Below are 13,598 nucleotides of genomic sequence, written 5' to 3'. Positions count from 1 at the left end.
AATTTTGAGCATTACTTTATTAGCATGTGAGATGAGTGCAATTGTGTGGTGGTTTGAGCATTCTTTGGCATTGCCGTTCTTTGGGATTGGAATGAAACTGATCTTTTCCAGTTTTGTGGCCACTGCGGCTGCATGGCACTGAAACAAGCGGCGGTGTGGAGATACCCCATGTCCAAGGTCAGGAGTGGCAGCTGCTCTTAGCTGGAGCGGGTGTGAGGAGATACTACACTTCCAAGGTCAGAAAAACCCCAGTAAGACGGTAGGCGGTGGAGGAGCTGTAAGGAGATATCTCAGGCCCAAGGGCAAAAGAGAAGCCTCAGCAAGATGGTAGGAGGGGTGAATTTGCGTTTAGAATCAAACCCCTTTCCCGCCAGAGACGCTCAGAGGGCTCAAACAAACCTCGTATGCACCAGGACCCAGAGACCCCACAGAGACTGAGACTCCTAGGTAGAGTAACCCCTTAAATTTGTGCCCAAGAGGCATCTCATTTGCCTCCTTGTAGTCCCAGCCCTGCCTTGGTATTCGATCAAGAAAATGCATGTCCAACAAAATATTTGCACAAGAATGCTTCCAGAAACATAGTAGCCCCAAACTGGGAAGAACTCAAATGTCTGTCAATGGGAGGATAGGTAAGCAGATCGCAGTATGTTAATCAACAATAAAATGGACTCAACTACTGATATACACAACATGATGAACCTTAGAAATATTATGGTGAGCAAAAGAAGGCAGACACAAAAGTCATAATTCTATTTATATGAAGTTCTAAAACAATTAAAACTCATCTACGATGGTAGATATAAAAACAGCGCTTGACCCTGGTTGGGAAGTGGGAACAGGAACTGATTCCAAATGGCCTTGAGGGAACTTGCTGGGGAATGGAAATTTTTACATCTTGATTGGGGTATTACTTACATAGTACATATTCTTGCAAAACTTGTCAAAATTCACTGAATATGCCTTAAGAGCATGCATTTCACCTATGTAAATTATACCTCAAAAATTTGTAAGAGCCTGTTGAGATATTTACTTGGCTTGGATTGTGAGTCTCTCATATAGCAGCAATATTTGTTGTTAATGAAGATGCTTCATCCAGTGGCATACTTTTGTATTTTTTTGTTTCCATAAGAAGAATTATTATGAATTAGTTATTGTTGAGGAGAAGGGCCACTCCAGTACTCTTGCCTGGAAAATCCCATGGACAAAGGAGCCTGGTGGGCTACAGTCCATGGGGTCGCTAAGAGTCGGACACGACTGAGCAACTTCACTTTCACTTTTCCCTTTCATGCACTGGAGAAGGAAATGGCAACCCACTCCAGTATTCCTGCCTGGCGAATCCCATGGATGGCGGAGCCTGGTGGGCTGCTATCTATGGGGTCGCATAGAGTCAGACACGACTGAGGCGACTTAGCAGCAGCAGCAGCAGCAGTTATTGTTGAGTAACAAACTACTTCAACACTTAGCAGCCTAAAACAGTAATAAGCATTTATCAATTTATATAATTTCCCTGTGTCAGGAATTCAGGAATGTTTAGCTGAGTGGTTTTTTACCTCAGGATCTCATGTCATTGCAGTCAGTGTATCAGCTGGGGGTGTAGTCGTCTGAAACCTCCATTAGGGATTCAAGATCTGTTTGTAAGTTAGCTCACTCATCTGGTGCCAGTTGTTGACAGGAGGTTTAATTTCCTCCCTATCTTGAGGGCCTTTCTACAGACCTGTTGGCTGAATTCTTACAGTATGGTGTTGGCTTCTCCTAGAGTGAGTGAGTGAACAATCTACGAGATGAGAGGAAACAAAGTGGAAGCTGCAATGCCTTTTATGACCTCGCCTCAGGAGCCGCACATCACTATATCTTAGTGGATACAAAGGTCAGCCATTAACTCTATTCATTTGGGAGAAGACAATACAAGAATGTGAATCCCAGGAATCCAGGGGCATTGGGGATCATCTTAGAGGCTGGCTATCACAGAAGTCTTGAAGGTCATACAAGTATTAAAAAAAGCCGGGGGTGGGGAATAGGAATGAAATACTAAATCAACATTAACACTAGCTGAAAAATAAAGTTCCAAAATTATTCAATACTCATTTAGGGCACTTGGGATGGAAGAAAGGAAGAAGTTTACATCATGAAGAGATGATAAACAATTAAGGGAATATTCCAGAAGTACCAGAGGACAGAGCTCTGCTGCAACTGGAATTGCTTTACACATCTAAATTGATGTTACCCAAGGTTTTATGCTTCCAGCCATTCCTGAGGACTCTGTAAACCACAAGCAGAGTAGTTCTCTGTCATCAAGATGGTGGTAACTGTAGGATGTTCCTTCTGATCTCCACGTTTCCTTCTCTGCCCATATACTGATATGTCCTTCTTGGACTTACTAGAAGAACTGAAGGAGTGAGAAGCTGGTGACTCAGAAGATAAATTTCCATTTTCATCATTTTACCTCAACTCTGTCCTTTAAGTTTATTTACATTTGCACTGTATAAGGACACAATTGCCGTTGTTTTACCAATAAGATTAAATCCATTAGCTCATGAAAAGTTTTACTTTTCTTTTACTGTCATTGTTTATCCTTGTTTTAGAGATAATAAATCTCATAACATTAAATACCGTTAGTCTCAACCGTGTACAGGTGTAAAGAAGCCACCTTTCTTTAAGCCACCTTTCATGAAAAGTTTTACTTTTCTTTTACTGTCATTGTTTATCCTTGTTTTAGAGATAATAAATCTCATAACATTAAATACCATTAGTCTCAACCGTGTACAGGTGTAAAGAAGCCACCTTTCTTTAATGCCTTTTATATGTCTTCATGAGGATAAAATGTTATAGGTGGATGCATATTCTTTGAGTAGATAGTGGCACATCAATAGGATTAAATGCAAATTTCATGTTGTCTTTCATGCCATTTACATAGTCTTTCTCATTTATTTAAAAGAGAGTCCGTGATAGTCTTACAGGTCTTTGTAATTTCTTCAAGTAAGATATGTTTAAACATTTATGTAAAGTACTTTTTAAAATCATTTTGGTAATAGATTAAAATTCAGTATTTCCCTTTCTTGTTTTGGAATATAACATTCAGCAATTGCCACCTTTGAGTAAAAATGCTTCTATCTGGTTCAGTTCCAAGTTGTTATGTGATCTATCCATCTAAATTAGCTTTGTTGTAAACTATTTGACTTTCTACATATTTGGATTACTTTTGTGTCCAGTAACAGAGCCGTTTCATGTGCAGAGTTGATGTGCTGCAATTTTAATTAACTCTATAACTTGTTTATGGAAAGTGAGAAGATGTTCTTGTGGCTTATAAATCAGTTCTTTCCCTTAACTGCCAAAAGTAAGCATCCTGCACCTGTAAGAAAGGCTGATGAAAAGTAAACAGGAAATCTGTTTAGATGGGTTTGCTATTTGAGACCCATGATTTTTACTTGTCCATCTGTCTCTGTTGCAAAACTGTAAGCTTCCACTTGTCTAGTAGCTATTTGCAGTTAATTATCCAAATTAAGCATCATTTAAGGCATAGATCTTACTGGATTTATATTTTAAAGAAAATTTTGCGTCTTCTGTAAAATCATTGGTTCAGGGGATAGACTAATGAAAACTAAAAACTTAGAGAAAGAGTCTGATGTCAATTTACTCACTAATTTTTTTCACAATAAATTTAGTATCTTTAAAGCAATATGTGTACTAAAACATTATGGTAGTAATTTCTACCACAACTGTATTGTATTTAAGACTATAAGGAGTTTTCGGATCTCACTAGAAAATTGTGTTTTTTTTATAGTTTTAATAGCCATAAAATGCTTTCAAGAATTCATGTTATCCAAACCAAAGATAATAATTTTGTACTATGACCTGGAGCTAATTAATGAGTCAGTCTTTTATGAATTAATGTTATTTGTGAGGTTAGTTTGCTAACTTGGCTTGAAAGAGAAAACTCATCATTTTCTTTAGAATCTATTCAAGCTTGAATCTAAGGAATTAATTTTTGGAATTTGCTGCTCTCTTTTCAGTGGCTTTTATATGTTACTTGTGCCAGAGTTCTCTCTTGCCAGTATTCTCTCCAGTTTCACTTAAATGATCAAAATTATTTTCTGGAAACATAGAAGCATGGAATTCAATTAAACTCCTATAACCAGTACATTTCAAGGAAAAAAAATAAACAGTGTTTGAAAGATTTGTTTGAAGTCATCTCATATCTAGTGCCTGTAAATCTATTTAATTGCTACCCTAAAGCCAGATTCAAGATACTGAAAACTGGAAAATTTTAAACTATATCTCATTTCTAAAATATTTTCCAGAGAATGTTAAAGAAGAGATAACACCTTTGTCACTCCCATTAAAGTGAGCATGAGGAAAATGGTGTGCATTTTAAGTCTAGGTGCTATTTGGAAAGCATTCCCCGTTTGTGTTATTCAGAGCATGTACTTTTTCTTAATCTATAAAAGTGCCAGCAAGTAGAGTTCATAGGCAGATATTCAGCAGAGTTTTGGCACTTGAAGTAAAGTTCCTGCATTGTCCTTAAATTTGCAAGTGAAGGCAGGGTGAGTAGTGCAGGCATATTTCTTTAATAAAAGGTAGTTTGTCATATGTTTTTAGGGTTATGGTTTTGAAAATTTACCAGAGAAACATCAGCATTGCAGAGGTTATATGTGAAACTTTGATGGGAAGCAGGCTATGTCTGCAGTTGTTCACTAGCTTGATGGAAAACATGATCTGACTTAACTCGATGAGTAAGTTTTATTTGCCCCTATTAAAAGACTGCTCACTCACTGACTTAGATACTCCAAAAGTTTTTTGAACACATTCTAGAATCTGTTCCACAGATGGATAATGAGCCACAGGTCATTGTCATCAGAAATAGGTAGTAGATATTCTTATTTTAGAATATAACCTGATAGTAGAAGACTTTTGTACACATTTTTTGCCTTCAAGGGCCCTAGTTTCAGAATGCATTAGAAATTACAGTAAGTCAAGTAACTTAGAGATTTATATAATTGATATATATTTTTCTTCTCGGTTTACTTGTTTTGTTTAAAGACAGATTCTCCAGGCAAGAATACTGGATTGGGTTGCCATACCCTCCTCCAGGGGATCTTCCCAACCCAGGAATTGAACCCAGGTCTCCTGCATTGCGGACAGATTCTTTACTGTCTGAGCCACCAGGGAAGCGCTAAAGACAGAAAATAATGCCTCAAAAAGATGCTTTTCACTCAGGCATGGCATCTTGCAGCTATCTTTTACTTTCTCTCTCTTTTGTACTGTTTATCCCATTTGTCACTGAGTATTGTTCATACACCCTTGGTGATACCTCTTATCACTGCTGTCCTCTACATTCTTTAGTTCAGGCCTTAATTAACAAAGAGTTGGACTATTGCATTGCAACATTCTCTAAACTGGTCTTACTGCCTTCAGTTTTTCCATACTCCAGTTACTTCTGCTTTCTACTGCTATAAGAGTATTGTTAAAGATCAGTGCGTGCTAAGTCGTTTCAGTTGTGTCCAACTCTTTGAGACCCTATGGACTTTTGCCTGCCAGGCTCCTCTGTCCATGGGATTCCTCAGGCAGAAATACAGGAGTGGGTTGCCATTTGCATTCCTCCTAAAAACATCTGGTGGCTGTGTGTGTGTGTGTGTGTGTGTGTATGTGAAGAAAATGCATTTTATAGCCATTGGATTTGCCTTCAAACTCTCTAAGTTATTTTCAAAGAGTGTCTTGAGTTTTTCAAGTAGCTTTTACTGTTGCCAATATGTGATTGAAGAGATTGAGTGCCACAGAATTGAAATGTACCAAGAATACCAAGCTGTCTTTTTGCCCAGTGGTATATCTCCAGTCTTTGGTACAATGTACATAACACTTCTTCAAGTAATTCACTTACCTCTGTCCCCTTCTATACCATATCAATGAACCAAAGCAAAAACTATATTTTCTCCAAATTCCTTCTTTACATTGTATCTCTAATTGTTTCCCCTTCTAGCTTATAATTATTTTCCTGCAGTTATTTAATTAAGGTATAGCTTCCTTTCCTTTAATTAACCATACATTTTAACATGCATACAGTATTTTTAAATTTTTCTGTCTTCCAAAGTTGTTAGCGTAAGAGTTTACGTATAGTCAATGTGTTATAAATTAACTGTTGAATGAACTAATTTTTTAGTTTAGTCATGCAGTTGAATTCTGGTTCCCGATTATCTTCCTTTTAATCATGTGTCATAATTCTGTTTCCCAAACAAATGAGTTTTGGTGAAAATATGATATAAATGTACCTTAGCAACTTATTATTTTATTGGAAATACATTATTTCCAAGATTTATTGTTTTCTTTAAACATGGAGGGCTTCCCAGGTGGTGCTACTGGTAAAGAATCTGCCTGCTACGCAAGAGACATAAGAGACGCAAGTTTGATCCCTGGGTCAGGAAGATCTCCTGGAGAAGGGAACGACTACCCACTCCAGTATTCTTGCCTGGAGAATTCCATGGACAGGGGAACCTGACAGGCTACTGGGGTCATAAAGAGTCAGACATGACTGAGTGACTAAATTTTTTTTTTTTAATGGAATGATTGGAGGAAACAAATTGTCAATTTCCTTTCTCATGACTCTGGAGAAGAATTCACTTCTAAGCTCATGCAGGTTGTTGGCAGAATTCAGTTCCTTGCAATTGTAGGACTGATTTCCCCGTTTTCCTTGATTACTATCAGCGAGGGGCTCTCTCAGCTTCTAAAAGTCATCTTCATTCCTTGTCATGTGGCTGTCTCCATCTCCAAAGTCAGCAATGGAGAACACCCCTTATATCACATCTTGCTCATTGCAGGCTTATTCCCATTGTTGGTAGAATTTAGTTCCACACACTTGTAGGACTGAGATCCCTGTTTCCTTGCTGGCTGTTGGCCTAAATCATTCTTAACTTCTAGAGGCTGCCACCATTCCTATGTCTCTAACCTCTAGACCCAGAATTCAAGGACTCCTGTGATAAGTTCAGCTGCACGATAGAATATAACATGATCATTAAAGTACAGTTTATCCTATTTATCATCTTGGGGATTATGCCAGGTGTACATCAGAAAGTTTGCATTTGGGGAACCATGTTAGAATCCTGCCTACCACAATTTGGTTAGTAAAAATTTGAGAAAAAAAAATTTTAATTTTATAGCAAGTGTCATTTGGCATTCTCTTTTGTGTTAGTAAGTCATTTTGGCTGAGATGGTGGGAACTGTGATGTGTCCGGGGTCACCAGTTCCCAGCTTCAGTGATTCAATAGAAGCACTCACAGAACTCGGATATTATTTTACTCATGGTTTCATTATACTCACTGCAGCAAAGCGGTACAAAGCAAAATCCAACAAAGAGAAAACTATTGGTCAAGATAACTGTGGAAACCAGGCCCAAACCTTTCCAGAGTTTCTCTCCCAGGAGAGTTGTAGAAGATGTACTTAATTTCTCCAACAAAAAAATTGTGAGGGTATGTGAAAACTATTGCATATTAGAGAAACTTGTCTGAGCCTAGGAGTGAGGATTTTTATTGGTGGTTGGTCACAGAGGTACATAACACCTGTGTGACTGATTGCAGTTAATGATGCTCAAGACCCCCCCCAGAAGGAAAGCAGGTGTTCAACATAAATCACATTGTTTGCACAAGCTATTCAGACAAGCTAGAGTGATTCAAGGCCTCAAGTGGGCAAAATTTATCAGTTAAGTATTCCAAGAGCATAATTCCCTGAAGCCCACAAAGGGCCAGCTAGGAAAATAGGCACCTTTAGGAGAATGTGCAAGATTTGAGATTGATGAGAGATTCCTTTTTGAGGAAGTATTAAAAGTAGATTTTATAGCTACTCCAGTAATTCATGAAATATGTTGTGACTATGGACCAGTGATGGCTGGTCTTGTTCAGTTAGTGTGTAAAGACTCTTTTTTTCACTCATCAGCAAAGTATTAGCCCTCTTTTGTTACTGAAACATATTACCACAAACGTAGCTGCTTAAAACAACACAGATTCATTATCTCATGGTTCTGTAGATCAAAAGTCTGTTGAGTTTGGGTGAATTCTCTGCTTCAGGTCTGGCAAAGCCAAAATCAAAGTGTTGACAGAGGTATATTTCCTCTAGAGGCCCTAAAGAAAAATCCGTTTCCAGGCTTATTCCTGTTGTTGGTAGTATTTAGTTCCAGGCAAATGTAGGACTGAGATCCCTGTTTCCTTGCTGGCTGTTGGCCAGGAGTTGTTCTTAGCTTCTAGAGGCTACCATGATCCCCTGGCTCGTGGCCCCATTCCATCATCTTCAAAGCTAGTAGCAGCAGGCCCACTCCTTCTGAGGCTTTGAATCTCTGACCTCTTCGGCCACTCTCTCTGATTTTTCTGCTCTGCTTTCTACTTTAAGGGTTCATGTGATTACTGTGCCCCACCTAGAAAATTTGGGGTACTCTCCCTGTTTAAAATTCACTGATTAGCAACCTAATTCCATTTCTGCAAAGACCCTTTACAGCTGTATCTAGACTGGTGGTTGAATTAAAACCCTGGTGACAAGAATCTTGGGAGGATTCTGCATACTACATTCTTTAAACAAGTAATTACCAATGTTTTCCCTCCTCACTTGTATCTGAATTCCGTATTGTTAATTATACCTCAATTTCTGAAAAGATAAATGAGGGAATTCCATGGCAGTCCAGTGGTTAGAACTCTGTGCTTTCACTGCTATCTCCATGCTTTCACTGCTATGAGCCCAGGTTCTATCCCTGGTCAGGGAAGTAAGATCCCACAAGCTGTGTGGCATGGCTAAAAAAAAGATAAATGATTAATTAATTAATTAAGCAATACTCCTTTCAACAATTATAATCATGTTTAACTTCTGTATTATTGTCAAAAGAATTTTTTCTGAGTCATTCAAGTTGTCAGTTATAGTAAGGAAAAAAAATCAACCTTTAATAAGGTTTAAATTCAAACTTTATTATATGCCATTTTCCAGAATTATAGTCGAGTAAGCCCTTTGTTTGTTAATATAAAATTCCTTTTGTGGAGAGGGAGCTACTTCAGTGTCTATGCACAAAAAGGCTGGCCAGAGACCGTGTAAATATGTTGATATACAGTGCTGACCTGTTATTTTCCATTAGAAACATTTTTTTTTTTTTTAGGCCAAATACATCTTCAATTGAAAGTTTTAGTGAAGTAATAGGTGCGTGCTATTTTGATAGAAAGCATGAGCGAGAGTGCGCAAGAGTAAGGAACCAGAGTGAGGAAGGAAGAGAAGACTGGATTTGGGATGGGGAATATTTGTAATAGAGATTATAAACTCATTTGAGGTCAGGCAGGTAATTTAAATGAGTAAAGTGTACCGAACTGAAACTGGGGTAAACTGGGAAGCAGGTAACATTGAAAAGAGGCAGCTAATCTTCATTCGGGAGGTGCAGCCCCGTGTTGCCTTGTGAGAATGTGTCCTGGTGTTACCGTCTCTTTCAGATTTTCTAAAGGACTTAGATTCTGGATTCTTATATGAGAACCTCTGAATTTCTTAACATTTTCAACTAGTTAAAAAGTTTTAAAACACCATGATCCAAGCAAAACAAAGTAATGAGCTAAATTTGGCCAATGGGCAGCCAGTTTACAATAGCTGGTCTAAGAAGCTAAGTTATTGCTGGCAGATACTTTATGCTTTATCTGATTTAAATGAATGGGGGTCATGGTGAAAAGAAGGGAAAAGTACGGATTTTTCTTTTTAACTTTTAAGAGTCATTCACTTATTTAACACATTATGGAAAGAAAAGGTGAAATATCTGGATTTTCTAATTTTACTAGTGTGGTGGGAATTATATACTTGTAAAAGATTGTTTTTTGTTTTAATAATAGAATGATCTGAGAATGATCGGACCCATCTGTGTTGGAAATTATTTTCACCTATGAAAACTTTCTGCTTTAAAAAAATCTGTATAGCCTCAGTGGTCAACTTTCACAGCATTTTTTCCATTTGCTCATTGTTTTGCCTCTTATTAGGCAAATTAATTCCTTCAGTGAGTGAGGACATTTCAGTAAACTAACTCAGGAGATAGGAGTTACACTGACTTTAAGGGAACACCTTGAATTTTATTCTGTGGTGTTATCTATACCCATGAAAAGCAAAAGAAGGAGCAGATAGTAATGAAATTAACCAGTCCAATTTCCTATTGGGAAATGTTTGAAAAGCAGAAACTGCTGAGTTGATAAATTATAAGATGTCAACACATAAAGGAACACAAATAAGTACTTGCAATAAGTCTGTAAGAAGCTCAGAGGGTACTTTTTACTGTCTTATTTTTATCTTTGGTTTTTTTTTTTTTTACTATTTTTTTAAATGACTGTGGTAGTGGTTATAATATACATCCTTAATTTATCATAGTCTTCCGTGAATTAATATTATGCCAGTTCATATATAATGTTGGAATCTTATAACAATATACTTCTATTCACCATTCTCTTATCCTTTGGTATTGTTGTCATACATTTTACAGTCTATATTAAAGACCTTGAGAAATGAGGGAAAAAATTCTTTTGCATTTAACCACATATTTACCATTTCCTGAACTCTTAATTCCTTTCTTTTGATCCAGGTTTCCATCTGGTATCATTTTTCTTCAGTCTGAAAAACTTCCTTTAAAATGTCTTTTAGTTCAAGTATGATATAGGCAAATTCTTACAGATTTCGGTCACCTGAAAATGTCTTTATATCACCTTAAATTTTTTTCTGGTTAATATTTTGTTATTAAAAACTTAAAACATAGCAAAGTTGAAAGAAGTGTACAATATACCTATATCCTACAATTAACATTTTTCCATTTTTTGCCATATCATATAACTGTCCATCACACTACCTGCTCATTAACTCATTCTATTATTTTGATGTGTTTCAAAGTCAGTTGCACCATCAGTGAACTTTAACCCTAACTCTTTCAGCATATATATCATTGAGTATAATTCAGTATGTATTTATGATTTATTTTTAGGTAAAATTTATTTTCAGTGAAGTATGAAAACTTGTGTATCATTTGATGGGTTTTGAACAACAAATGCATCTCTGTAGCCCCAATACACATCAAGATTAGGTCACTACCATCACCCTAGAAATTTTCCTAGTGTCCCTTCCCAGTAAATCTTTGCAATTCACCCTACCCTTACCTCCCAGAGGCAACCACTTTTCTGTTTTCCCCCTAAGATTAGTTTTGCTTATTTCAGCACTTTATATAATTAGAATTATACAGTATATACCTTTTTTTGTAAAGATTCTTTCTTTTATCCAAATGTTTCTAAGAGGTATCTAAATGGTTTCATGTACTTATCTCATTCCTTTTTTTATTGTTGAGATGCATTATATTTTATTAATATGCATTTAGCAATTATCCCTTTATGAACTCCTGGGAAATTCCCAGGTTTTTGGCTGTTATAACAAGTTGCTATGAATGTTCTCATAAAGTCTTTTTTTTTTTTTTGTGGGCAAATGTTTTCATATCTCTGGGTATATATGTAGCAGTAGAATTGATGGCTTATATATGTATAAGCATATGTGTCTGTATATGTATTTATATAAGTATATAATTAATACTATTAGAAATCACCAGACCTTTTTCTAAAGTTTTGTACCTTTTACATTTCTGCTTACAGTGTATGAGGGCTCTAGTTCCTCCATATCGTTGTCAGCAGTTAATGTTTCATTCTTTTAGTCATTGTAGTTAGTATAAAGTGTATCTCACTGTAGATTTAATTTGCATTTCCATGATGATGTTGAGTGCTTTTTGTGTACTTACTTAGCATTCATATCATGACATACATATCTGTTCAATTTGAGGGATCACATTTTTAAGTGTGTTATTTGCCTTTTTATTACTGATTCATAGTCATTCTTTGTACACTCTCTATATTCTTCATAAACATGCTTTGCTAGATATTTTTTGCAGATATTTTCTGCCAGTCTGACTTGCCTGTTCTTAAGGTGTATCTTGATAAGCAGAGTTATTATTTATAATGAAGTCTAGTGTTTTGATTTTTCCTTTCATGGTTATTGTCTTTTGAGAAACCTTTACTTCTTCCCAAGTCATAAAGATATTCTTATATGTTTTCTCCTAGAAGCATTATAGTTTTAGATTTTATGGTGGATCTTTGATCTTTCTCAATTTAATATTTGTATATGGTGTTCAAGTTCAGTTTTTGCCATATGGATATACAGTTGTTCCAACTCTATTTGTTTAAAAGATTTTACTTGTCCCATTGGATTGCTTTAGTATTTTTATTGAAAATTAAATGGCCATGTAATTGTAGGTCTGTTTCTGGCCTTCTATTTTGTTTCATTTATCTCTTTTTCTATCCTTATGCCAGTGCCATACTGTCTTAATTATGCTAACTTTATAGTAAATCTTGAGTCAGGAAATAAAAGTTTCCAAACTTTGTTCTTTTGTTTCAAGATTGCTTTAACTATCTTTGGTTGTTGGCATTTCCAGATACATTTTATTATAAGCGTCTCAGTTTCTGAAAATGTCTGTTGGTATTCTGATTGGGATTGCTTTGCATCTACAGACCAATTTGGGAATAACTGACATCTTAACAATATTGTCTTCCAATAAATGAGCATGTTGTTTCTCTCCAAATTTTTAAGTCTTCTTTAATTTTTCTAAGCAATATTTTATAGTTTATAATGTAGATTTCTTGTTCTTTTGTTAAATATATTCCAAAGTATCTTAGGTTTTGTTGTGATTATATTTATTACAAAATTGTTTTATCTTCCTTGTGTTCCTAACTCGTGTATAAAAATGCAAGCAGCATAGGAATAATATATAAAAATACAAACATGAAATAGATCAAGAAAAACATAAGGCATGAAGATTGTAAGAAGAATGAAGCAGAGGAAGGATTAAAAGGGAAGGAAAAGTTGGAAACATTTCTAGTTAATGATGATATAGTTCTTTATGTGGAAAATCCTAAGGAATTACAAAAACTACTCTTTGAATTAACAAGTGAGTTTAGTAAGGTCATAGGAAAGAAAGCTGATATGAAAATATCAGCCATAAGATGTTCAAATATGTTGCTTGCTTAACAGTGAATTACCCAAACTACTTAGCCTTTAACTTTTTTCTTAAGTATTTTTGATTAAATCTTCCTTTTGGAAGATAAAGGAATCCAGTGAGGTAGAAAGTGATTGTTTAATGTAGTCTTTGAATAATATTAAGGTCTAGGATAGATTCACCAGCTTTTAGTCCCTAGAACTTTGGTGAAACTATTTTAGATAGGGTGCCAGAAATCACCAAACCGGGCACTTGTGCTACAGCAAAGACAAAATTGACATGCTAGTTTCTGTCTAGTGGTCATCTCAGATGAGACCGTTGGAACACTGAGATAGCCAGTGTATTTGAAGATACTTCCTTAATGTTTTAAGAAAGGACTGTTATTTGAGACTGAATGGAGGGTGATCTTATCTCTTTGTGAATATGGGTTGCTGTCATAATTGCTAGGAGGGTCAGAACTTTTCTCAGAGAGCAAGTTTGGATCTGATCAATTTCTTGAATACATACTTGATTTGAGCCCCAGGGGACAGCAAAATAAAACATGGGAGAAATTATCTTTGTTTGAAAACAGATTTGAGGATGGAAG

At 36.1% G+C, this 13,598-nt stretch overlaps 1 protein-coding gene across 16 annotated transcripts in view; it reads left to right on the top strand.

The window, feature by feature from the left end:
* TBCK (TBC1 domain containing kinase) overlaps positions 1-13,598 on the top strand; it is a 201,238-nt gene that overhangs the window by 20,381 nt on the left and 167,259 nt on the right. For 5 of the 16 annotated variants that reach the window (XM_081484424.1, XM_081484391.1, XM_081484435.1 and 2 more), the window contains one exon: positions 1,757-1,867. The exons of the other annotated variants lie outside the window; for them this stretch is intronic. The gene's annotated coding sequence lies outside the window, so the exon portion shown is untranslated. The remainder of the gene's footprint in view (positions 1-1,756; positions 1,868-13,598) is intronic. 16 annotated transcript variants of the gene reach the window in all.

Source organism: Giraffa tippelskirchi, chromosome 1 (genome assembly GCF_054371585.1).
Source record: "Giraffa tippelskirchi isolate mGirTip1 chromosome 1, T2T-mGirTip1v1.2.pri, whole genome shotgun sequence".
In the NCBI taxonomy this organism is placed as follows: Eukaryota; Metazoa; Chordata; class Mammalia; order Artiodactyla; family Giraffidae; genus Giraffa; species Giraffa tippelskirchi.
The sequence above is the reverse complement of the archived record's forward strand: the minus strand, read 5'-3'. Positions and strand labels throughout refer to the sequence as shown.